The sequence below is a fragment of the Doryrhamphus excisus genome, chromosome 15 (genome assembly GCF_030265055.1).
Source record: "Doryrhamphus excisus isolate RoL2022-K1 chromosome 15, RoL_Dexc_1.0, whole genome shotgun sequence".
Classification (NCBI taxonomy): domain Eukaryota; kingdom Metazoa; phylum Chordata; class Actinopteri; order Syngnathiformes; family Syngnathidae; genus Doryrhamphus; species Doryrhamphus excisus.
The window spans coordinates 14,847,080-14,874,832 of NC_080480.1; the positions used below are offsets into that span (position 1 = coordinate 14,847,080).

The following is a 27,753-nucleotide window of genomic DNA, read 5'->3' on the forward strand; positions in this document are numbered from 1 at the left end:
GTATATATAATATATATAATATATATATATTAAATATAATAATAATAAAAAGTTACCCAAATACACCAATAAAGATAAACCGCAATAAATTAATCCCATAATGTTATTTTCTTTTGTAGTATTGCACTTTTTGCTTACAAAATTACATGTTTTTCGTAATATTGAGTTGTTAAAAATGTCTAACATTGCACCTTATGATTGGCTTGTCATTTTTAATAGTGTGCCAAAAATACATACAATAAAAAATAAATTAAAACAATTTTTTTAAACTTAAAATTTAATAAAAGTAGAGAATTATGTATAAAATAAATAGAATAATAATTGCATTTTGTGTTCATTTACCAAACCTTCATGTTATTCAATAGGTTCAAAATTATTTTAATGGTATTTTCTTTTGTAGTATTGCACTTTTTGTTTACAAAATTACATGTTTTTCGTAATATTGAGTTGTTAAAAATGTCTAACATTGCACCTTATGATTAGTTTGTCATTTTTAATAGTGTGCAAAAAATACCTACAATAAAAATAAATCAATAAATTAAAAAATAAAAATAAATTAATTTTAAAAACAACTATTTGGTTCAATAAAATGAAATAAAAGTAGAGAATTATGCATAAAATAAATTTTAAAAAAATTGCGTTTTTTTTCCCAAACCTGCAACTGATTTATTCAATAGTTTCAAAATTGTAAAAATAAATAAATAAATAAAAACAATTTAAAAAAGAATATATATATAAATATTGTCTCCCAAAATGTGGTATTTTTTTCTCTTAAGATGACATTTTTCCTTGTACTTTAATTCCAGCACAGCAACAACACAACCAATGTTGTAATGTCAGCTAGCATGAATATCACTGAGTTCATTGTAACAGCAAGTGCACAGTAAGTTAAGTAACATTTTAAAGTGCATGCAGCGGTAGATAAACCACCGCATGATGACCACCCATTATACAAAAAAAAAAAAAAATCAGGAGGTTGCCTACAGTCGCAGTCGCAGTAGCAGAATAATAAATAGCGGCTAATTAGTGTCAATGCTCATCTGTCACACACATGATAATAAACACACACAACATGAGCAGAGTGAGTTACTTCCACCTCCACTCATCCTCCTCCAGCCCCCTCTGGGAAAAACACTCACAGTACACGGGCGCACACGGAGGGCGGCTTCGGGGTGTCGCTAAAGCGCACATCCCTAAAATAACCCGGCGCGATGTTAACACGTGAGCTTAGCGCCACGGATGTATTTACTGCGTGTGAAACAAAAGGCAGCAAGAAAGAAAACACTTGAGTACGTGGGATGTGTGGCTAATTTTCTTTCTTTAGACCAGGCGGGCGTGAACGCTTTGCGGAATAGTGCTCACCCACGCGTTTGCATTGTCCACCTTTTTTTTAAAGCTGGCTGGGACCCCCGGCTCCAGTGGTATTTAATCAGCCATTACCCCAGCATGGACTAATACAAACAGCCACCATTGTCTTTTTGCTCCTATTCTAATGCTATCGCTCTTTAAAGCAGCATGACACAGACGGACACAGTGGGAGTGTAGTAGCCTGTGTGTGTGTGTATCTCGGTGCAAACAAAATGACTCCAGCAAGGTAAAAATCCCTACCTCTGTCAAATATTTGATATAATATCAATTCACATCAAATTCATTCAAACGCATATGCTCATTGAAGTATTCACTTAACCTTTAAAGCAGCAATAAGTAACAAACTGTACTGAAAGTAACTACTTCATAATCATTGTGGCTTGTAAGACGAATGATAGCATCTTTGTCATTGCCATGACAACCCACGATTTTCTACTCCAGTGGTCGAAAAAGTGACTGGACCAGCCAGGACACCTCTATATATATATATATATATATATATATATAACTATATATATCACTATATTGACACTGTATGGTCATATCACCTAGTACTTCGGTATGTGACAAAAAATAAAAATTAGAAATTAAATAAAAAAAATAAATTTAAAAATAAAAATATTTTAAAAATTAAATTAATAAAATAAAATGTTTAAAGTTTTTAAAAATATATATTATGAAAGCAGGAAGTGAACAAATGTAACAGTTACTGATTGTAAAAGTACCAGATGGAGGGGTTAGGATTTAATAAGCTTTGTTTCTTCCTACTCCTTTTGGACATGTGGAACTGTGAACTGATTATGTGATGCATTCAATTGTAATCTGATGCATGTTCAAATGAAATTAAACCATTACCATTATCAAATTCCAGTCAAGCTAAAAACGCAATTTTAAATTTTGAATTTTTGACTTTGATTATTGAATTTTAAATTTTGAATTTTAAATTTTGAATTTTGAACGTTGAATTTTGAACGTTGAATTTTGAACGTTGAATTTTGAACGTTGAATTTAAAATTAAAAAAAAACAAACGAAAAAAACCTTAAACTATAATAGGAAAGCAGGAAGTGAACAAATGTAACAGTTACTGATTGTAAAAGTACCAGATGGAGGGGTAGGATTTAATAAGCTTTGCTTCTTCCTACTCCTTTCGGACATGTGGAACTGTGAACTGATTATGTGATGCATTCAATTGTAATCTGATGCATGTTCAAATGAAATTAAACCATTACCATTACCAAATTCCAGTCAAGCTAAAAACGCAATTTTAAATTTTGAATTTTTAACTTTGATTATTGAATTTTAAATTTTGAACATTGAATTTTGAACGTTGAATTTTGAACGTTGAATTTTGAACGTTGAATTTTGAACGTTGAACGTTGAATTTTAAATTTTAAATTTTAAATTTTAAATTTTAAATTTTAAAAAAAAAACCTTAAACTATAATAGGAAAGCAGGAAGTGAACAAATGTAACAGTTACTGATTGTAAAAGTACCAGATGGAGGGGTAGGATTTAATAAGCTTTGCTTCTTCCTACTCCTTTTGGACATGTGGAACTGTGAACTGATTATGTGATGCATTCAATTGTAATCAGATTTATGCTTGAAAATACTTAATTTAGGGGACAAAAACATTTTCCGGCTATATTAAACCACAAAACAGCAAGATTTAATACGGTATTTAATATATTTTTGAAAAAACGTGACATGACGAGGGACCAGTGTATCTACGCTTGACAACTTTGTTTATAAATTACACTTAACAACTGTAAGGGGAGCCCCGGAACGGAAAAGTCCAACTCTCTATCATCCTATAGCTGCTAATTCTGTTTTATAGTCGTATGGATCCAGGCCTCAAAGTACCCACTAAGTCATCCCAACGCAGGCAAAAGCCACACAAACCACAACACAAAAAGACCTCCACACCCGAGAGCGTTTTCCTTTCCAATAGCATTTCTTAGCGCGTCCATTATGTATCTGAATCAGACGCCCCCAGAGAGGAAGGCAAAGATTTAGTCGGTTCAATACCATGTAGGCCACACGCCCTCAAGCCGGGGTCGCGCTCTGGATGGAAATCAGAGAGAAAACCAGTGGAAAAGCAGACGCATCCAGTGGGAGTTGACTAATCATGTTTTCTAAAACAGAATTAAGAGTGGCTGACTTTTCTTTTTAAACCACCAAAAGCTCGACTATTTATTCCACTAGCGATCCTTTATGAAGTCAGACATCACAGAAGAATACTGACGAGGCGGTTCCAGCTATTCCAACACGGCTGACCTTGGCGTGTCTCATCTGAAAATGTTCAATTAGCCTCATCAAGTACGTACGCTAATCAACTGACGAGATAAGCAACGTTTACTTTGGCGGAAATATACACTGCAGTCTATCCCAGCTGTCTTCTACACCCTGGACTGGTGGCCAGCCAATCACAGGGCACATATAGACAAACAACCATTCACACTCACATTCATACCTATGGACAATTTGGAGTCGCTAATTAACCTAGCATGTTTTTGGAATGTGGGAGGAAACCGGAGTAAACACACGCATGCACGGGGAGAACATGCAAACTCCACACAGACATGGCCGAGGGTGGAATTGAACTCTGGTCTCCTATTTGGGAAGCCTCTGTGCTAACCACTTGTACACCGTACAGCTCCTTTTATTTCCTTTTATTTACAAATTTGGGTAATAAGAGTTTAAAAGTCAATATAGGGGTGTTATTTCATGTCTAGAGGGCTCTAATAATGCTTAAATATTCATTCATTTTCTACCGCTTATCCACACAAGGGTTACACCAGTCTAGTACACCCTGGACTGGTGGCCAGCCAATCACAGGGCACATATAGACAAACAACCATTCACACTCACATTCATACCTATGGACAATTTGGAGTCGCTAATTAACCTAGCATGTTTTTGGAATGTGGGAGGAAACCGGAGAACCCGGAGAAAACCCACACACAGGGAGAACATTCAAACCACTCGTACACCGTGCAGCCTCCTTTTATTTACAAATTTGGGTAATAAGAGTTTAAAAGTCAATATAGGGGTGTTATTTCATGTCTAGAGGGCTCTAATAATGCTTAAATATTCATTCATTTTCTACCGATTATCCACACGAGGGTCGCCGGGGTGCTGGAGCCTATCCCAGCTGTCTTCAGGCGAGACGCGGGGTACACCCTGGACTGGTGGCCAGCCAATCACAGGGCACATATAGACAAACAACCATTCACACTCACATTCATACCTATGGACAATTTGGAGTTGCTAATTAACCTAGCATGTTTTTGGAATGTGGGAGGAAAACCGGAATACCCGGAAAATTCCAGGCATGCACGGGGGGAGAACATGCAAACTCCATAGGGTGGAATTGAACTCGGGTCTCGTAGCACCAGTCCAGGGTGTAGAAGACAGCTAGGATAGGCTCCAGCACCCCCCTGCGACCATCGTGAGGAAAAAGCGGTAGAAAAGGAATGAATGAATGAATATTATATATATAATAATATAATATAATAATGCAATATTTCCTGTAATGCGTCATCATTCACGCTAATAAAGTCGCGGAATTGGCATTCGTATTATGCGTTTTCTCACAGGCAATTTGTACTGTCAAACATTTGCAGCATTTCCTGAAATGCTGGCCTTGAGGAAGCAGCCTTGGGAATCTCGATGTGATGTATTTTTTTCCCCCCCAGATGGGAAAGATGGGCATGTTTGAGCAAGTAGGAATAAATTTGGCATTCCGACTCGTTCTCGTCTTGTGATCGCTATGAATTTGAGACAATTGCAATTTGTAAGCGGAGTGAAAAGCTGGAAGCGGGGGACGCCTCATCGAGTTCTGTAATATCGTTTTGACTCTGTAACCGGGAAATCCCAGCCGGATTCAGTGAGTCTCTGTCGGGATTATCGTGACTCTGGAAAAGTGCCAGAACAAGTGAGGCTTTTTTTGCTGTGACTTTTAGGGAACGGGTGGAAGCGGGGGGGGTCATCCAGAAGGAATGAGTAGCCTGATCTCCTGAGCTCTACTGGGAAGAAGGATAACAAGCAGCCAGGAGAGACGGGATGGAGTGTCAGCAGGTTGTGGGATGAAGATGGATACCTCAAGTGTCATGGCAGTCTAAAAAAAAAAAATGGCCTCTCCCACTGAGATATGTATCCGGCGATGACACGGACAGGGCAGAAAACAAGCACATCCGGCAGGAAGCAGATTTATGCGTGACCCTCGGTGACGACTCCTGCTGGGAGGGAGGCGGCGACTCCACTGAAGGGGCCCTGGCGGCGGCGGCGCTCGGACGCGTGTTTGCTATGATAACATTTAATTACAAGGTGGCGCATGCCGGCTAAACAGAAACCATGTCCTTTTTATTCATAGCCAAGATTATATATCATTTATTTATGACAACCGAATAAGCATGTGCTAGCCATTTTCATAAAGGAAATACTACTCTAAAATTGACATAATTTATTCTGTCTGGTCAAGATAAACATTTTGTACTCGGAGTCAAAAACCGTCCCTCATAATATTTTTTTCCACGCAGCAAAACCCAAAAAGTTTGACAGATGGGTGGGACCGAAGCGAGCGCCAGTTAGCATACGCTAAGGCGGTACACTAATTCCCATATCTGCACACAGGCACGCTGTTTACATAATATTCTGCAGAGAGTTGTCAACCACACACACATACATACACACACACCGCATGTTACTTTCAATACACATTTTGAACAGTGTTGGGGGTGCAAGCATATCCATCTCATCAGTGAGTCATAGTGTATAAATAAAACAAGGGTGTAAAACATGCAAGGTTACACCATTGAGCTTCTGTTCATACGCTGCAAGTCATTAACGGGATCACAAAGCCGTACGAGTCTTCTGTTCCTCGTCTTTCATTCACAATCACTAATAAAATATAAAACCTGAGTATAAAAAACCCGGGGACAAAATCATATAAACCGTTTGGTTTAATTTGCGTCAATGAATGAATGAATGTCAACATCGACGGCATAGCTTGGTTGTTTTTTTTACATACGAAATGTCACTGTGGTTAGGGGAAAAAAAAACAAGTTGGAGTCCGTGGAACTATTACTAGCTAGCTAGTCATAGCTAGTTTATAGCTAGCTAGTCATAGCTAGTTATAGCAAGCAATCGAAACGCCATTGCCCTTTTTGAAGTTAAACTACCATCTTTGTTTACACATTGTGCCAGGCTCCACTGTCTCTCTGGTCGCAACTATGTCAACATCGACAACATTGCTTCTCTTTTTTTTACATACGAAATGTCACTGTGGTTAGGAAAAAAAAAAACAAGTTGGAATCCGTGGACCAGAGACTATCACTAGCTAGCTATAACTAGCTAGCTATAGCTAGTTATAGTTAGCTATAACTAAAAAACAAGTTGGAGTCTGTGGACCAGAGACTATTACTAGCTAGCTATAGCTAGCTAGCTATAGCTAGCTATAGCTAGTGATAGCTAGTTTCAATCAAATGTCTATAGGGGTCGTTTTCCTTTTCCCTTTTATATTAGCCAGTGTGAGAAATTGTGAACTTTACACTTTTAATGTCTTTCTTTGCCCCAACAACTTTAGTCATCTATCTCATCCATAGCTAGCCTAGCTATAGCTAGTTAGCTTGTTATAGCTAGTTATAGCTAGTTAGTGATAGTTAGTTATAGCTAGCTATAACTCGCTAGTTAGATAGATAGATAGCTAGATAGATAGATAGATAGATAGATAGAACCAACTAGCTATAGCTAGCTAGTAATAGTCTCTGGTCCACGGACTCCAACTTGTTTAGCTATAACTAGTTATAACTAGTTTGATTCTTCGACGTCGGCTCTTCCTATCATTGTGAAGCAGAATTCACCAAACGTTGGATTGTTCAGAGAACGTGTGCTGGGATTAGACCATTGTGAGACAGGTTAGTTTTACCCTACTGATGATGTGTTGTTGCAACAGTAATTCTATATAGCTATAGTATAGCTCACTGGTCCACAGACTCCATCTTGTTTTTTTTTTTTCTAACCATAGTGATATTTCACATGTAAAAAAAAAAAAAAGCAATGTCGTTGATGTTGACATAGTTGCTACCAGAGAGACGGTGGAGCCCCACAAAATGTGTAAACAAAGATGGTAGTTTCACTTCAAAAAGGGCAATGGCGTTTGAATTATTACATTACTAAATGGGATTAAAACAAGGGACTACAGATGAAATATCGCCTTTTAGCTAATTCTGGCTTATTTACGGAAATGTTTATTAACAACGCAATGTTCGACCCCGAGCTGTGCGGATGCTAAGAGTGCCCTTTCTATTGAGCTATGTCATATGCAAAGATGTCTTCCAAATGCATGTTGCAACAAATTATATGTATATAAAAAAAAGATATAAATAAATAAAATAAGCGGTGAGATTGCACATTTGTTGACGCGTGGTGGCAGGCTGTCAGTTTGAGGGATAGCTCGTCGGCACGGTGCCCGTGGGCCGCGCGAATCGACTGGAGTTGTGTTAAACGTAAGGCGAAGTGACAGACATGCTAATCAAGCATCTAAGTGACACTGCATTGCCATCTACACACATCAGACCCCTCAATGATTTATTAGGCCGAGCCGAGAGGTGCCGTGTTTGTGTGTTGTTCGAGCGCTGGCTCATGGGTAAACATGGCTCCCGTACCCCACCCCCCACCCCCACATCCGCTGTATCGCCTCCATCTCCTTCAGGCCTGAGGCACTCCAACCGGAGGACCGCTGATCATTGTCCACGGGGAACTTGCAAAACAGGGAACGTATCCGCGTACCCCCCCCCTTCCTTCCAGAGATCCGAGAGACGGAGAACTTGCGGCGGACACCAATTATCCTAGCGTCACTCAAACTCATCTTTCAATTACAACCTCACGTTAAATTTGAGTCAGGATATTCCCGCCCGGGATTCCGAGAAGCAGAAGGCGGAGAGGTTAAACGTTGCACTCAGCGGCAAGTTTGGGCGCGTGAAGACAAGCGGGATGTTTGTTGATGGCTGCACGGCGTTCGAGTGGTTAGCGCGCAGACCTCACAGCTCGCAGACCCGAGTTCAATTCCACCCTCGGCCATCTCTGTGTGGCTACGTTTTCTTCCCACATTCCAAAAACATGCTAGGTTAATTAGCGACTCCAAATTGTCCATAGGTATGAATGTGAGTGTGAATGGTTGTTTGTCTATATGTGCCCTGTGATTGGCTGGCCACCAGTCCAGGGTGTTCCCCGCTTCTCGCATGAAGACAGCTGGGATAGGCTCCAGCACCCTGGTGACCCTCGTGTGGATAAGCGGTAGAAAATGAATGATTATTTAAGCATTATTAGAGCCCTCTAGACATGAAATAACACCCCTATATTGACTTTTAAACCCTTATTACCCAAATTGGTATTAAAATGAAATAAAACCTTTTAGGGGCTGCACGGTGTACTAGTGGTTAGCACACAGGCTTCACAAATGGGAGACCCAAGTTCAATTCCACCCTCGGTTATCTGTATCTCGGTTATGCTAACATCTAAAGTTAGTTGGAAAGTAATAAAGATCAACTCACAAAACACTACACTGTATACACCTATATCTACCTGCCGCAAGGTATGCTGGGTAACCTGCAGCACTCTTGGAATATACCTTGTAAACGCCATATGCTAAAAACGTGAGTCCCTTCATATTTAGTGTTTATACGTTTACATTTAGGCTGCACGGCGGACGAGTGGTTCGCGCGCAGACCTCACAGCTAGGAGACCCGAGTTCAATCTCTGTGTGGCGTTTGCATGTTCTCCTTGTGCATGCGTGGGTTTTCTCCGGGTACTCCGGTTTCCTCCCACATTCCAAAAACATGCTAGGTTAATTAGCGACTCCAAATTGTCCATAGGTATGAATGTGAGTGTGAATGGTTGTTTGTCTATATGTGCCCTGTGATTGGCTGGCGCCTTGTGTACCTCATGTTTTTCAACCAAACTTGCTTGAGACATGAAAGACAGCCATGGGGGGGGGGGGGGGGCAGTGTTTGCTGTGGCTCCACTTTGGTGCGGCCAATTAATTCAGGATTGCTGTGATGGAGCACAGCCTGTTTTGACGGATAAACAATACTCCGCTGCATAATATAGTCCAGCCTGCTAGTGATCCATTCCCTGGCACGGTCCCGCTAGTATTCCTTACATCCGTTTAATCTGAGTTCAAATGAGATTACAATGAGTGAAGTGAAAAGCGCATAATTGGGCACAGTTTTTGTTTTGTTTCAATAAAAAAAAAAAAAAATGGCGTAAAGTGTATGCGACATGTAGTGTGGCACCTGCACCTCCCATGCAATGGAGATTATCACACATTGTGATGAATATTGGAATAGCCGCCTCCTGCATAATTCATGCATCTTAACATCTGCGAGTATGCCCACCACGCTTCCAAAGTTCATTGGCTGCCTGGCGGATGGAGGCCCCCGCCGCAAGGTTGTGCCGCTGTGTTCGCACGCTATTCATTTTTAATAGCACGAGGAGAGAGTGTAGGGGGGGGGAAAAAAACGGAATATTTATTTTAGAGCAGTGTGTCTTCACTTGGCACATGGAAACTAGTGCAGTCGTGATCGTACTGTATGTACTTGTCTAAGCTAACGCTTCTTTTCCTCTACATGAACATTTGTCGAAACACGCGCCTCGGCTGTGTTGACGTTGTCATGACGACGACACTACATGGTGGCGCTGTTGTGGAGCCCCATAGGTGAAATTGACTTCTCGGCAAGTCACTACTTGATTGGGTACACATCTTTCAGAGACTTTTGAGCAAGTTGAGCAAAACATGGCCGCCATCAACTAAAACACAGGCGGAAGTTAGCGGCTAATTTCGGTCAAGTTGAGCAAAACATGGCCGCCATCAAGCAAAACATAGGCGGAAGTTAGCGGCTAATTTTGGTCAAGTTGAGCAAAACATGGCCGCCATCAAGCAAAACATAGGCGGAAGTTAGCGGCTAATTTCGAGCAAGTTGAGCAAAACATGGCCGCCATCAAGCAAAACATAGCCGGAAGTTAGCGGCTAATTTCGGTCAAGTTGAGCAAAACATGGCCGCCATCAAGCAAAACATTGGCGGAAGTTAGCGGCTAATTTCGGTCAAGTTGAGCAAAACATGGCCGCCATCAAGCAAAACATAGGCGGAAGTTAGCGGCTAATTTCGGTCAAGTTGAGCAAAACATGGCCGCCATCAACTAAAACACAGGCGGAAGTTAGCGGCTAATTTCGAGCAAGTTGAGCAAAACATGGCCGCCATCAAGCAAAACATAGGCGGAAGTTAGCGGCTAATTTCGAGCAAGTTGAGCAAAACATGGCCGCCATCAACTAAAACACAGGCGGAAGTTAGCGGCTAATTTCGAGCAAGTTGAGCAAAACATGGCCGCCATCAAGCAAAACATAGGCGGAAGTTCGCGGCTAATTTCGGTCAAGTTGAGCAAAACATGGCCGCCATCAAGCAAAACATAGGCGGAAGTTAGCGGCTAATTCCGAGCAAGTTGAGCAAAACATGGCCGCCATCAAGCAAAACATAGGCGGAAGTTAGCGGCTAATTTCGAGCAAGTTGAGCAAAACATGGCCGCCATCAACTAAAACACAGGCGGAAGTTAGCGGCTAATTTCGAGCAAGTTGAGCAAAACATGGCCGCCATCAAGCAAAACATAGGCGGAAGTTCGCGGCTAATTTCGGTCAAGTTGAGCAAAACATGGCCGCCATCAAGCAAAACATAGGCGGAAGTTAGCGTCTAATTTCGAGCAAGTTGAGCAAAACATGCCCGCCATCAAGCAAAACATAGGCGGAAGTTAGCGGCTAATTTCGAGCAAGTTGAGCAAAACATGCCCGCCATCAAGCAAAACATAGCCGGAAGTTAGCGGCTAATTTCGAGCAAGTTGAGCAAAACATGGCCGCCATCAAGCAAAACATAGGCGGAAGTTAGCGGCTAATTTCGAGCAATTTGAGCAAAACATGGCCGCCATCAAGCAAAACATAGGCGGAAGTTAGCGGCTAATTTCGAGCAAGTTGAGCAAAACATGGCCGTCATCAAGCAAAACATAGGCGGAAGTTAGCGGCTAATTTCGGTCAAGTTGGGCAAAACATGGCCGCCATCAAGCAAAACATAGCCGGAAGTTAGCGGCTAATTTCGGTCAAGTTCAGGAAAACATGGCCGCCATCAAGCAAAACATTGGCGGAAGTTAGCGGCTAATTTCGGTCAAGTTGAGCAAAACATGGCCGCCATCAAGCAAAACATTGGCGGAAGTTAGCGGCTAATTTCGGTCAAGTTGAGCAAAACATGGCCGCCATCAAGCAAAACATAGGCGGAAGTTAGCGGCTAATTTTCATAAATCATTGCGTTTTGTCTCATGATGATTAAAACTTTGAGGTATCATCTCTATTTGATGTTACAAATACACAAAATTACATCCATATTGTTCTGCCGCAAGGCATGCTGGGTAGCTTCGGTCTTAGCATGGCTATTCCTCCTCTTCTCTTTACTGGTGATGCTTGTTCAGGGTGTCTTGGACGTGTCGACTGGTCAGATTCGGGTATCAATCAAATCGTATAAAAAATTTAATGTGGTCAAGACTGTACCATTCTGACTGCTTGGGGGGGTGGACGCAGCTGCTGCTCAGCCCACGAATGTCTTTGTTTTTGTTATGAATAGACTTTTCTAGTAGGTTAGCGTTTAACTAGCCATTTTACACACACTAGCAAATACTAAATATACTAATAAACGGGTGTAGCCTATGTAATAATTGTTTTTATTTCAAAATAAATCCATCATTACACATAATAATAATAATAATAATTACTCAAAAGTAATTACTTAAACAGCAAGACATATTTAATACAGGCATGTGTAAAAGAAACCAGCATTTTTTTTTACTACAGCACAATCAGCTGAATGAGGTGGGGCACTGCCCCATTTGCCCCGAATTCAAAATCGCCGCCAGCAGTGACATACAATTGCCTATATGAGGTGGCGGGGGGGTATCGAATACCCCCCCCCCCCCATGATGCTATGTATGTTTTTCACTGCTTTTCATCTTGGTGTTGCATTTATTTTTCTGTGAGTAGCGCTAGTGTGGCGCATAGCCCAGAGCCATGTGCATGCTTTCATGCGGAAAAAGTCATGTTGTGAGAGATGAATGGTACATGAACATTATAGATGACGGTGCAAGCTTTAAAGCATTTTTTTTTTGTATCGTTTTCCGCATAAATTTATATATTTGATGTGGTCTCGAGCAATTTGTGTAAGGCATATGGCCCTAGAAGAAACCGTGCTTGTAGCTGAATTATAACTTGTCAAATACAAGTCGCTATGATTTAAATTTGGGTAGCATTTTCTCATCTTTTAGTTGTCTGTGGTGCGTTTATTTTATTCTCAGCCTTTTAAGAAATATTGAAAATACATCTGGTCATCATAATTCAAAGTAAAGCAGAAACAGACTCACTTTCCAGGCCAGTTTAACAGCAAAAAGCATAAAAAAAACAAACACACAAACTGCCGTGTTTACGCTTGCATTGAATGAAAGGTGCTGGCCAGGCAAAGTTGACACGGCCCCAAATTGAGCAAAACAGAAACTGACAACAAAAATGATTCCGGTGTCTGTTTGCATCCATATCAGCGGATGAGGACAATCAAATCGGATGAAATCTGATGTTTATCTGCGGGAAAGCAGGCCGCCGCAAAACGGCTAATCTCTGACAGCGCACAACGAGCTGAGAATTATTCATTTTTATCCTTTTTGCTGAATTTCAAATGCAGTGTGTGTATATATATATATATATATATAAAAACACACACACGCTGCTGCCTGTGAGCGCATGTATTATTAAACATCCACCACACTCGATTGGGTCCTGCTATTCTTTAACAATATACACAATAAAATACATTTAATGACGTTTTATTGAGGTATTTGACTGAACATAACACAATTCTACTAATCAATGTGAACCCCTCCCCTGGAGGAATGTTAATGAATTGCAAATGTGGGCTCGCACTGGGAGTCGAACCCTTTAATTAATTTGGACCACACGTCTTGGATGGGAGCTTTTAACAGATGAGCGCTTGCCATCAACAGACCCAAATAGGTCCAATATGCTGGCGTGGAAGCTCACAGCACAGCCCTAATTCATTGGCTGGCATTGATGGGGCGGGCAAGGAAGGGAAGCAGTGTGTGTGTGTGGAGGAGGAGGGTGGGGTGGGGGGGGTGGCCAGCGCAATATGTGACCTGGGAGAGTGCATTAAATGAAGGCATTAGGGGATGGCGTAATAAAGAGGCCAGCAAAAGCAGTGAACCTGCTCCAAAGCAAACAACAGAAGCAGCACAATATGACACCCGGAGGCATGTGTCGGGCGCGCGCAGCCGACATCAGCACCACATGTTGACACTCCATCCTCGGCTACACATCATCAACCTTGCCTCTTCTGCTTTGGTGGCTTTTAACTGCAGATAAATTATCCTTAGCACTCCTGAAACACTGAAACGTTGGAGAAAATATGATTGAATTTTGTGGGGATGATCCCATTTAGCATGGATGAAAGACAATAAAAGCAACTCAGGCAATGCATTTTAACTTAGTGGAAGTACATGTGTGGCGCCCCCTATTGGCTGTTTTCAAAATGCATTGGATATAATATGGACATTCTCAACATTTTATAACCATAAGACAAATTGTGACTGCACAGTGGTTGAGTGGTTAGCGTGTAGGCCTCACAGCTACAAGCCCCAAGTTCAATTCCATCCTTGGAGTTTGCATGTTCTCCCCGTGCATGCGTGTGTTTTCTCCGTGTACTCCGGTTTCCTCCCACATTCCAAAAACATGCTAGGTTAATTAGCGACTCCAAATTGTCCATAGGTATGAATGTGAGTGTGAATGGTTGTTTGCCCTGTGATTGGCTGGCCACCAGTCCCGGGTGTACCCCGCCTCTCTCGCCCCCAAGACACCTGGGATAGGCTCCAGCACCCGCTCGCCACCCTCGTGTGGATAAGCGGTAAAAAAATGAATGAATATTTAAACATTATTAGAGCCCTCTAGACATGAAATAACACCCCTATATTGACTTTTAAACTCTTATTACCCAAATTTGTAAATAAAAGGAAATAAAACGGGCTGCATGGTGACAAGTGGTTAGCGCAAAGGCCTCACAGCTAGGAGACCCGAGTTCGATTCCACCCTCTGCCATCTCTGTGTGGAGTTTGCATGTTCTCCCCGTGCATGCGTGGGTTTTCTCCGTGTACTCCGGTTTCCTCCCACATTCCAAAAACGTGCTAGGTTAATTAGCGACTCCAAATTGTCCATAGGTATGAATGTGAGTGTGAATGGTTGTTTGTCTATATGTGCCCTGTGATTGGCTGGCCACCAGTCCAGGGTGTACCCCGTCTCTCTCGCCCCCAAGACAGCTGGGATAGGCTCCAGCACCCGCTCGCCACCCTCGTGTGGATAAGCGGTAAAAAAATGAATGAATATTTAAGCATTATTAGAGCCCTCTAGACATTATATAACACCCCTATATTGACTTTTAAACTCTTATTCCCCAAATTTGTAAATAAAAGGAAATAAAACGGGCTGCATGGTGACAAGTGGTTGGTGCAAAGGCCTCACAGCTAGGAGACCCGAGTTTGATTCCACCCTCTGCCATCTCTGTATGGAGTTTGCATGTTCTCCCCGTGCATGCGTGGGTTTTTTTCCGGGTACTCCGGTTTCCTCCCACATTCCAAAAATATGCTAGGTTAATTAGCGACTCCAAATTGTCCATAGGTATGAATGTGAGTGTGAATGGTTGTTTGTCTATATGTGCCCTGTGATTGGCTGGCCACCAGTCCAGGGTGTACCCCGCCTCTCTCGCCCCCAAGACAGCTGGGATAGGCTCCAGCACCCGCTCGCCACCCTCGTGAGGATAAGCGGTAAAAAATGAATTAATATATAAACATTATTAGAGCCCTCTAGACATGAAATAACACCCCTATATTGACTTTTAAACTCGTATTACCCAAATTTGTAAATAAAAGGAAATAAAAGGGGCTGCATGGTGCCGAGTGGTTGGTGCAAAGGCCTCACAGCTAGGAGACCCGAGTTCGATTCCACCCTCTGCCATCTCTGTATGGAGTTTGCATGTTCTCCCCGTGCATGCGTGGGTTTTTTTCCGGGTACTCCGGTTTCCTCCCACATTCCAAAAATATGCTAGGTTAATTAGCGACTCCAAATTGTCCGTAGGTATGAATGTGAGTGTGATGGTTGTTTGTCTACGTATATGTGCCCTGTGATTGGCTGGCCACCAGTCCAGGGTGTACCCTGCCTCTCACTTGAAGACAGCTGGGATAGGCTCCAGCACCCCATGTGACCCTCGTGAGGATAAAATGAATGAATGGAGACAAATGGTCTGACTTATGGACAGTTAGGTTTGGCTTGATGTCAGTTGTGTTTTTCAACCAAACTTGCTTAAAATTGACACCCATGTGCTTGTCAGTCCCTTAATGATGTGTACCAAATTTCGTGATTAAACATACTTGTGTAATAAGCATTAAACTGTGTCATGAAAGTGGTGTATTTGCCCTTGGTTCTTCAGTAGAGCATCCAATAATTTAGTAACATCAAATGAATTATATATGTAACCTATTATACAATGTAACCTATATTTAACCTAACCTATATTTACTATTTCTAGGCAGGTGGCCCATATTTACAGAATAATTTATCATAATGTACAGTAATATACTGCTGAATTCACACAACCGAGAGCCTGTTAACCCCAAAGATTATTTATCACAGTTCATTGCCATTCATATTTTCCCAAGACTTTACATTTCATTGATGCCATATTCTTTTTTTTTTATGTCTTTCAGATGGAGAACAACTCCACTGTTCTTCCGCCACTTCCAATTCGGGTGAGTAAACTATAATTACTCGAGTAAACTTGATGTGATACGTACTGAAATGTTGATTTTCATAGAAATGTTTAATGTCGTAGTATATGGCAACACCTCAAATTTCATAATGGTACGATCCCAGGTGAAACGCATCACTGTTGTATTTCTAGGCAATACATTATTGAATAGTTCTGAATGGATTTGGATATTTTCAGGAATTGTTGAATATGGAAGAAATGATACATGGATTTACATTACCAGATAGGACTGTTTTCGGCATTTATGCGTATAACTCCGCAATAAATGGTTTGAGCACTTGGGAAAAAAATTACCGGGCAATTTTGCAACAAGTTCTGCAAAACTACTGAACAAATATTGCTATCATTATGAATCCAGTTGGTAATTATCAGTGTTCATGGCCAAGGAATATGTTCCTATTGCATCCATATTGTTGTGTCGCAAGGCATGCTGGGTAGCTTGTGATACTGCCACATAACACTTCTGTCTTAGCATGGCTATTCCTTCTCTTCTCTTTACTGGTGATGCTTGTTCGAATATTTAAGGGAATATTTAGAAATATTTATGATATGAATCACAATATGGGGGGAAGACTATTGCACTTGTTTTTTTTTTTTTTTGCCATTTCTTGACATTTGCTGAGTGAGGAAAAACAACTTTTATAACTTGTGGGTACTCTCGAGAATAATAAAAAAATATATATATTATTATGTTATATAAATAAAAAAAATAAAATGAAAATATAAAATAAAAAATTATTTAATTTTTTTTGACATTTTTTTAATGTGAAAAAATATTTACATGGATGAAAAAAACACTACAGTGGCTAGCATGTTTTTCAATTAACAATGAAAATTGACACCAATATATTTCCTGGTTAACGGCGCATATTAATTAATACACTGCATGAGTGCAACTGTGTTCTGACTCACTAATCGTCCTTAGCTTCTAAAAAAAAAAAAAATGGCGACCTGCACCAGAAGTCAGCCATGAAGGCCAAATTCTAAATGCATTAAAAATTAATTTCTTTTATTTAATGTTACTTTTACCTCCACTGAATATATAATTCTCGATGTGAGTGTTCCCAAAGACGCAATGTAGCAGCACCACCACCTTCTTGTTTTGCCATGAGTTTTTTGACTTCAATTGCGTTCGATAGTGTTTTTCACCTTGAAACCTCCAGTGGCGCCATTTTGGGTTGCTGAGGTGAGAAAGTATTGACGGTCCTGAATGTTGGGAGTATTTGCACGTGAGCTGAATGTTATATACTTCCGCCGGAACAAAAAGTTGACATTTTTTATTAATTTATGAGAGCAAGGTTGTAAACTGAGGACCACCTGTAATGTAAAAAAAAAAATGTCAGACATTTTGACATGCTCATTGTGTGAATGCGGTTCGGTACCTCTTTGCTAATTGCCGGGAAACAACAGGAGATTTCATGATTATGCTCATTTTCTCCACGAGATATCCGGAAAAATATTCATAAAACGCTAAGGACACGTTTTTTTTTTTTTTTGTTCTTTTCACTGAACAAAAAAGCAAGGAAGTCATGTCGCAAGTCAGCGGGTTCAAGCTCACTCAGGGCCTGCGTGGTGTCAAAGTGTCGTTGCAACCCACCGCCTCATTAGAAGTCGGAATAATTTGCCATCACACCTCCGCAGTCGTCCTCCGAGAGAATGGTAATTCTTGAAGAATTATTAAAATAAAAAATAAAAAAAACATGCCAGTATTATTTTTCTGCCATTTGACATTCAGTTGATGTATAATGTAGCAATCTTTTGAAGAAAACTGCTTAATAATTAGAAAGTAATTAGCAAAGTCGGATATGGAACCTGTAGACATGCAGCTTTCTGAACTGGAGATCCATCTGGTTTTTGGAACTCTGAACATGTCACCAGGAAGTGCTTTATACCTGGGAGGGCCCGCTAAAGGCAATTACCTGCAATCAGCTCGCTCACAGTGCCGACGCCGAACCGGGACCCCCCCGGTCCGCAGTCACATCGAGCGTTGTTCAAGGCAAACAAATGGATTTTTAAGTGATGAGAGCGGCGTCTTGAACATCCTATTGCCGGGTGTTTGTCGTCTTGATGGGAGGTAGTTTAAACGGTCGTCACAGCCCCCACGACATTTCACGGTGACCATTTCAGTATCACCTAGTCATGTTTTGTGAAAATATGGGGGGGGGGTCTATGGTATTTTTTTTAAATATGCTGCAGTAAAACATGTACCTTGACCCCATAAATTGGGGTCATTTTGCATTTGGAACTGCAATTGTTGCACCCCATGCGGTGTCTTAGTGTGTTTTATTTCATTTTATGATGCTTCCTTAGGGGATTCGGTTTTTGGGTGGATGTCGCTCGGTGGTTCGGAAACCGGAAAGTCTGTGGTTTTGATCCTCATCCCTCCACCCACCTTACCTCCAGTGCTGCCCACACTGGCGTATGAATGTTTGGTGGATGGAGAATCCGTCGGCAGCCATGTTTCCGTCTGACTACCCTAGGGCAGCTGTGACTACAGACGTAGTTTACTACTACTAGTGTGTGACTGAGGAGTGAAATAATTGAAAAGCACTATAGAAACCACTATATAAAATCTAATCCATTATTTTTTTATTGATTTTTATTATTTTGGGCCAGAAAGTTTACCATTTTAAATGTAAACATTCATTCATTTTCTACCGCTTATCCTCACAAGGGTCATGGAGGTGCTGGAGCCTATCCCAGCTGTCTTCCGGAGGCGGGGTACACACTGGACTGGTGGCCAGGCAGCCAATCACAGGGCACATATAGACAAACAACCATTCACACTCACATTCATACCTACGGACAATTTGGAGTCGCTAATTAACCTAGCATGTTTTTGGAATGTGGGAGGAAACCGGAGTACCCGGATAAAGAACATGCAAACTCCACACAGAGATTGAACTCGGGTCTTCTAGCTGTGAGGTTTGCTCGCTAACCACTCGCCCGCCGTGCAGCCTAAATGTAAACATATAAACACTAAATATGGAGTAAGGGACTCACGTTTTTAGGATATGGCGTTTACAAGGTATGTTGCAAAAGTGCTGCAGGTTACCCAACATACCTTGCGGCAGGTAAATATAGGTGTATACAGTGCAGTGTTTCGTGAGTTGTTCTTTATTACTTTCCAACTAACTTTAGATGTTAGCATTACCATACCCAAGTGATGTATCAAAATTAGCAGGGAGAATATAATCACATGCATCTTAAAATAGACAACAGCTACTTGTGTGTGTGTGTGTGTGTGTGTAGACACGCAAGCCCATCTGGTCAGGTGTGACAGTACGAGGACGTGAACATGGAGAAACACATGCACATTAGGCCAGAGCAAATGATCAAGGTTCGAAATCCCCACCCCCAACCCATCACCATTGGTGTTCCGCTGTCGCCGAACTAATTATCATGGCACATTAATTTCCAAAAGCCCCAAGCTTTTGCCGTGTGTTAGTCAATGTACGCAACATCCCACGTGTTTTTTTTTTTTCCCTGTACAAAAAAAAAGTGAGAGGATGGCAGTTCCTTGTAAAGGAAGCGTGGCAACATGGCAATTGGGAAAAACCCCAGTAATTGTGCGGAAAATAAATGTGGAAAATGTTAATTGGTCTGACGTGGAGCAAGCATCAGGCCACGGAACCTTATTTTCTACCGCTTTTTCCTCACGAGGGTTGCGGGGGGTGCTGGAGCCTATCCCAGCTGTCTTCGGGCGAGAGGCGGTGTACACCCTGGACTGGTGGCCAGCCAATCACAGGGCACATATAGACAAACAACCATTCACACTCACATTCATACCTATGGACAATTTGGAGTCGCTAATTAACCTAGCATGTTTTTGGAATGTGGGAGGAAACCGGAATACCCGGGGAAAACCCACGCATGCACGGGGAGAACATGCAAACTCCACACAGAGATGGCCGAGGGTGGAATTGAACATGGGTCTCCTCGCTGTGAAGCCTGTGTGCTAACAACTCACACACAGTGCAGCCCCTAAAAAGGTTTTATTTCCTTTTATTTACAAATTTGGGTAATAAGAGTTTAAAAGTCAATATAGGGGTGTTATTTCATGTCTAGAGGGCTCTAATAATGATTAAATATTCATTCGTTTTGTACCGCTTATCCTCACAAGGGTCATGGGGGGCGCTGGAGCCTATCCCAGCTGTGTTTGGGTGAGAGGTGCGGTACACCCTGGACTGGTAGCCAGCCAGCCAATCACAGGGCACATATAGACAAACAACCATTCACACTCACATTCATACCTATGGACAATTTGGAGTCGCTAATTAACCTAGCATGTTTTTGGAATGTGGGAGGAAACCGGAATACCCGGAGAAAACCCACGGGGAGAACATTCAAACTCCACACAGAAATGGCCGAGGGTGGGATTGAACCCTGGTCTCCTCGCTGTGAGATCTGCGCGCTAACCACTTGTCCGCCGTGCCGCCCGCCAGCAATACACTGACTAAAAAAATACATATTAATGTATTGTCACAATACTTTCTTGCATCCAAAAATAATATTATTAATATTACGTCTCGTCACCGGAATCTGACCAGAACTGGACTCATGTCATACAACTTCATGTAAAAAAAAAAAAAAAAAGCCCCAAATATCATCCAAAATTAGAGCTAATGGACTCATTGCCTTAGCTTGAAAGCATCCAAATAATAGTCCGTGCTCTACTAATTTAGCACTGAATCCTTCAAAAGTCACGCTGATGAATTACAGGATGAAACGGCATGCTATAAACATGTCGGGATGAACGCGCCAGTCTTCCCGAAGACCAAAGGCTCGTCTTTGGCGACGTGTTGACAAAGCCTTCATTTATTATGAATTCCCAGTCTGGGCGATCCGAGCCCCCCCTCCCGTGTGATTTAGACGGCTTGTAGCAAATAGGCTTCCCGGTCCCATTTCATCGCAAACCTATATTCATTTAGTTCTGCGGATTTATACACGCCTGCTATCTGGCCAGGAAAATCCGGCATGACATGAGGGAGTAGTGTGTCCCGCTTTGGAGTAGGATGGGAGGGGGTTAATCTTTCTTTCTCTCTTCAACAAGAAAGCTCAATCTTCCAGTGGCCGGCATGTCTCGTATGGTGGCGGCTCAGGCAATAAATTGAATTAAATAAACCCATTAGTCACAGCATCCACCTTCTCACCTCAGCCATGCTACACTTTCATGCTAAGTAGGTCCTTTTATGGGCGCGCGGCTTTAGCACCGCCCCGCCAAAGTGACCTTGAGCGCAAAGAAAGCTTGTTCTCGCTCATTACTCGAATCAATTAGGGCGGCTGCACGGCTGTTTTTAAAGGTAAGCGTATGCTCGCCGGAAAATCAATTCATACTTAGGATGGGTGTTGTTAGACACGAAACAAACCATAAGTCGATAAGAAAGAAACCGCGGGGACCTTTGACCTCGGGCGTGCTTAAAATGCACACATAAACGAACAATTTATATCCTCAACAGTTGTTTTAAATATAGCAGAAATCCACTGAGTTGGAACTCAATATATAGTCCATTAAAAATATAATATTAAATATTAAAAATATAGCTAAAGTCATATGGAGGCATCAGTACTGTTACATTTATGAGACATTACATTAGCTTAACACTGCATGGACTCAGTGATTCTAAAAATAATTAATTTAATTAATAATTATTAATTAATTTTTTTTTTTTTTTTATTTAAAAAATTCCTCCCAATCTGTGTGGAAGTGGTATTTTTTGGCTTTTTATTTTGTCCTTCTTACCCACTCCGTTTGCAACCCTTTCTTGAATTAACTTAATTATAAATCAGACGCTAACTAGTTAGCTGCTAACCATTGCTGGTAACCATGGTGATGACAAACACTTCAAGCGACATCACATACCAGTGTCGTGAAACTTGACAAGCTTTCCTTCGATGCTGCTTTGACGTCATTTGTCATTTTTAATCAGGCAGTAGGAATTGCTTATTTACTGTATTTATTATTTATGTTTGTTGATGGCGACACGGCGTTCGAGTGGTTAGCGAGCGGACCACACAGCTCGGAGACCCGAGTTCAATTCCACCCTCGGCCATCTCTGTGTGGCTACATTTTCTCCGGGTACTCCGGTTTCCTCCCACATTCCAAAAACATGCTAGGTTAATTAGCAACTCCAAATTGTCCATAGGTATGAATGTGAGTGTGAATGGTTGTTTGTCTATATGTGCCCTGTGATTGGCTGGCTGGCCACCAGTCCAGGGTGTAAGCAGTCGAAAACGAATGAATGAAAGTCTAAACGTGACTATAGGGGTGTTATTTCATGTCTAGAGGGCTCTAATAGTGTTAAAACCCATATTTAGGTTGTTTTTTTGATGCTCTAACTAGTAAAATATTCAATTTCTAAATAAAGGAATCCTACATTGCACTGCATGGTGTATGAATGGTTAGCGCGCAGGCCTCACAGCTCGGAGACACGAGTTCAATGTCCGTGCATGCATGGGTTTTCTCCGGCTAGACTAATTAGTGACTCCAAATTGTCCATAAGTATGAATGTGAGTGTGAATGGTTGTTTGTCTATATGTGCCCTATGATTGGCTGGCCACCAGTCCAGGGTGTACCCCGCCTCTCGCTTGAAGACAGCTGGGATAGGCTCCAGCACCCCCTGCTAGGACCCTTGTGAGAAAAAGCGGTAGAAAATGAATGAATAATTATGCCAAGTAAATCACAGTAAAAGTATCACAGGCATATAAACAGGCAGAATTTTACCCCCCCAATTGTAGACCCAAAGTTACGCCCTTGCATTGGAGAGATTGATTTTTTTTTTTTTAACGCGGCTAATTTGTTGCCACTTAGCAAAGATCGTTTGCGGCTTGAGCAAATGTGGACAAACACAATGAAATGGTGCCAAATTGCAGTGATGTCATGCTAAAGTGGGAGCGAGACAACATTGGGGGGGAATGGGGGGGGTAAGGGGAGGGGCGCCTCCATCTGAGAAAGATCTGCCCTCCAGCGCTATTTGTACTAAAAGTGCTCGCAGTTTCTCTTCCTCAGAAGCACAATTCTATATTGATTCAATTGTACGTGGGCGTGTAGTGAATTATTGATACAAGCCTGTATGAAAATGCCCACGAGGAATGAGTTGTCTGAAGGTGCACAAAAGGCAAAGTTCCTGTGAATTCCCATTATTCCCTAAACAACAATTAGCTAAATCCCCCCAAAAAAGCATCTTCATTGTCTTTTGGTGTGTTCGTGTTTGTAGGTTAAAATGAACTCTGGTGTATGGAGCTATGTTGGGGTATGTAGAGCTACGGATTATTAGGGTTTATTACAAAAATAAGGTTTTCAGCTTAAATATTGATTTTCATTTTTTATATATTTATAAAAAAATATTTATATTTTATATATATTTTTTATATATTTTGATAATTTTTTTCCACTTTCATATTTTTTGGTTTTAATCTTTTCTATTCTCTTGCAGACTTTTAGTCCAGATTTCTCATCCACTGCTCTTTGTTAGCGTTTGCCTTATTTTCAACTATTTCCAGTCTATATTCAACACACCATGCACACTCACTTTAGGATTAGGACCAACATTCAGCCTACATAAAGTGTTGATAATGAATAGTTTTAGTTCCTACGTTCCCTGAAGGCAACGCAATGGGGGAAAGTCCACAGCCTTTTTGTTAAGCTGTGTGTCATGACTCCACACCCGTCAGTGGGTGACACCCATTCCAAGAAAATCCAGGGAAAAAATCTGCAAGAAAAGATTGAAACCCGAAAAAGAAAAAACTGTCAAAAATGTCATGTCAAAAGTGGAAAAGCTTTATTAATTAAAAAAGTATAGAGCAGCTGCACATAACCTGCACAGAAAGCTTTCTAGATCTTCCAGAGTCTGCACTTATTCCCCAGTTGTATTTGCTTTGCTTTCCAAAATGTATGTTTTAATTTAATCCAGCCACGGCCTGCCTCCGGGCACGCCCACTCCGACGTGATTGGTCACTAGTGGTGTGTCGGTCATGAACAAGCAGGTCAAAAGAACTAGTTCTTTTTTGTGAACGGAATGAACGAGGCAATCGCCCTGAAAATACCCGTTCAGTCCGTTCAGTTGCAGATGCTTTTTTTTGATTGGCTGGCAAGTCAGTTCACCATTCCTTTTGCAGGGCGTGCTTGCCTGTCTTATCCTATCATCGCGCCCCGCTCTGTGGGTGGGTGAGGTTAGCTGATTCCGTTAACAAAAGAACGAGTTCTTTTAACCCGTTCGTTCATGACCGACACACCACTAGTCATCACGTGTTGTTGCGCTGTTGAGTCGGAACGAACGTGAACATGAGTGAACGGACTGACTCGACACAAGTGACCGAGTCTATGCACAGGGAGGAGATCACATGCTAACAACCAATTGACCGAAACGAACTGATCTTTTTACTGAATGAACCGGAATGATCCAGTTCACTTGCCCACCACTAATACTAACACGGTAAAATCTTCACAGTGCGGCATAGCAGGGGAGGGCACATCTACATTTTTGCATTCAGGAACGCCCATATATGGAAGTCCAGATCACTGTGATGTCACAGGGAGCCGGTGTCGAAAAAAAAAACAGTGAAACAGAGCATTCATAGCCATTCCGAATTTCTTTTCAAGCTCGTTTCCAAATGCGGAAACCTCAATATCTGAAACTTTAGCATCGTTTAACACAAGAATACAATATTTTAACAACATTTATAAGTCAGAAAAGTGTAAAAAGTTGCTGACTAAAAGCTACACGTTCTTAATATATGCATGTGTTATTTATTGAGTAAAGACAGCAACCTGAACTTAAAGCAAACCACATTAAATTCCCGTATATCATTTTTGGTGTGAACGCATTCTCTTTTGTTGCCAAGTATCACTGACTGATAGCATCCATCACAAGGATTGGGAACGTTCACATTTTCACAGGTCCTCTTACACACACACACACACACACACACACACACACACACACACCAGCAGTCGCAGCGTGTCTAACTGTATGTAGGGCGCCAAACGCAAGTCATACATCGCTTCACGCTGTGCTAAAACGAGTCGAACGGAACACCCCGTGGTGATCTTGGGAGAGCGAGCATGAATAAGTAAACAACATAAAGCCACGGGAAAGTTGAAAGGCGACAACAAACACGACACTACTGGCAGCCCATTGTTTTGTTTGCCAACAAGAATTAGCTCGCACCTCCCGAGTCCTCCCGCATCACAAGGATGCCGTAATTGAATTAAGTCCATCCGGGCGTCGCTGCAATGAAGAGAGCTGAAGATGAATTTTGCAGCGCCAATCCCAGTAAATAGTCTCACAGCACCTGAACTATTAAAGGAATTGTACTCGGACCGCTGCCTCGGCGCCGCTTCACCGCTGCCAGGGACGGTCAATCTTCAAGGGCTTGTTTGTCTTTGTCAAAGCAGGAACCCGATTGATTGGGAATATCTGACGCAATGCTTCTGTCCCCCGTTATGGACTTTTTAATGATGTTCTAATAGTTTTGTGTCCCTGATGTCCCTCATTTGTTTGTTGAGACACTCAAATGCTCGTTTTTTAAAGTTGCAGTCGTCCTTAAGTTTCATCATTAAGTTTTTCCTCAGTGAATAATGCTAACAACGGCTGCACGGTGGTCAAGTGGTTAGCAAGCAGACCTCACAGCTAGGAAACCCGAGTTCAATCCCACCCTCGGCCATCTCTGTTCTCCGGGTACTCCGGTTTCCTCCCACATTCCAAAAAAAAAAAACATGCTAGGTTAATTAGCGACTCCTAGCGGCTAACTAGTTAGCTTGGTAGTAACCATGGTGATGACAGACACTTCAAGCGACGTCACATACCAGTGTCGTGAAACTTAACAAGCTTTCCTTCGATGCTGCTTTGACGTCATTTGTCATTTTTAATCAGGCAGTAGGAATTGAGTACTGTTTATTTAGTGACTTTATTTATTATTTATGTTTGTTGATGGCTACGCAGCTTTTCGAGTGGTTAGCGCGCAGACCTCACAGCTCGGAGACCCGGGTTCAATTCCACCCTCGGCCATCTCTGTGTGGCTACGTTTTCTCCGGGTACTCCGGTTTCCTCCCACATTCCAAAAAAAAAAAAAAAAACATGCTAGGTTAATTAGCGACTCCAAATTGTCCATAGGTATGAATGTGAGTGTGAATGATTGTTTGTCTATATGTGCCCTGTGATTGGCTGGCGTCCAGTCCAGGGAACAAAGACAGCTGGGATAGGCTCCAGCACCCCGCCGCGACCCTTGTGAGGATAAGCAGTAGAAAATGAATGAATGAATATGCTAACATGGAATGATGTTACTTTCCCAACCAGGTCCATTCCTACACCGTTTAATGCAGGAGTGGGCAAATATTTTGACTCGTGGGCCGCATTGAGTTAAAAAAAATTTTTTTACGGGGGTCCAGAACATATTTATTTTCCTTTTTTTTTTGTTTTCCTTGAATTTTCCTTGAATTATTTGTCTAATTTTATCTGTAAAAGTGTTATACTATCAGCTGTATGTACTCATGTCCCTTTTTTAAGTAGCTCTTTAAACATCAGACCACATCAAACTATGTAATTTAATTAAATTTAAGTTTTGTTTTTTTGTTTTTTTTTACTAAATAAGACATTCGACTTGTAAGTTTATGTTGCCAGTTTGGATGTTACTAGTTGAAATAATTAAAAAGCAACTGGTGGGCCGGATTCAAACGGTTGGTGTGCCGCATGTGGCCCCCGGACCGTAGTTTGCCCACCCCTAATTTAATTTAAGTCACAACCTACCCCGAAATGTACTCCGAACTTACTCACACAAGACATGAAGAACATAAAACATAAAAAGATTTTAAAAAACATAAAAAGATTCAATACCAGAATTAAATATTGTATCAACCTAGTCTGGTAGTACGGCTCTTATAGTAACAGCGCACAGAATCCATGACCCCCCCTTAGCATTTGTTTGCATTCAAGTAACAATCACTATCACGCCAGTTAAACGTTTGAGCCCAAAAAGCGGCCATTATTGGTTAGCGTTTCTCCTCACTTCCTGCTTCCATGCTAATAGCTTTCCTTTTCTTTGGCACACTACCACTTGGGAGACAAAATACAGTAGACCAAAATACATGTTGTCCACTTAACGGTTTTTGATTGATGTGTCCCCGCCCTGAGAATTTTCACATTTACGGTAATGGCGGTCCTTTTTTTTCGGCGACAAAAGCAGCCCAAAGTACATGAGGTCCACTTAAAGGTCCCTGATTATGCGTTTTTTTTTAATGATGTTCTAACAGTGATATGCGTCCCTGGCGGCTGTTTATGAGCACCTCGCTAGTTTGTTCCACTTTTCAGAGAAAAGCCACTCAAACGCTTGTGATACCACCTGAATGAAACCCCTTGATTTTTTAACTAATAAGCAGTATTATCCTTAATGCAGCTGCACAGGTACATACTATATAGTACACTATACTATATACTTCCATCCCTCCCACAGGATGTGGTGTATCTATCCACC

General features: G+C 41.6%; 2 protein-coding genes across 4 annotated transcripts in view; one reads left to right on the top strand and one right to left on the bottom strand.

The window, feature by feature from the left end:
* hs3st2 (heparan sulfate (glucosamine) 3-O-sulfotransferase 2) overlaps nucleotides 1-27,753 on the top strand; it is a 216,467-nt gene that overhangs the window by 91,673 nt on the left and 97,041 nt on the right. For all 3 annotated transcript variants that reach the window (XR_009119484.1, XR_009119485.1, XM_058048267.1), the window contains one exon: nucleotides 16,220-16,261. The gene's annotated coding sequence lies outside the window, so the exon portion shown is untranslated. The remainder of the gene's footprint in view (nucleotides 1-16,219; nucleotides 16,262-27,753) is intronic.
* hs3st4 (heparan sulfate (glucosamine) 3-O-sulfotransferase 4) overlaps nucleotides 1-27,753 on the bottom strand; it is a 113,824-nt gene that overhangs the window by 69,525 nt on the left and 16,546 nt on the right. The window lies entirely within an intron of this gene.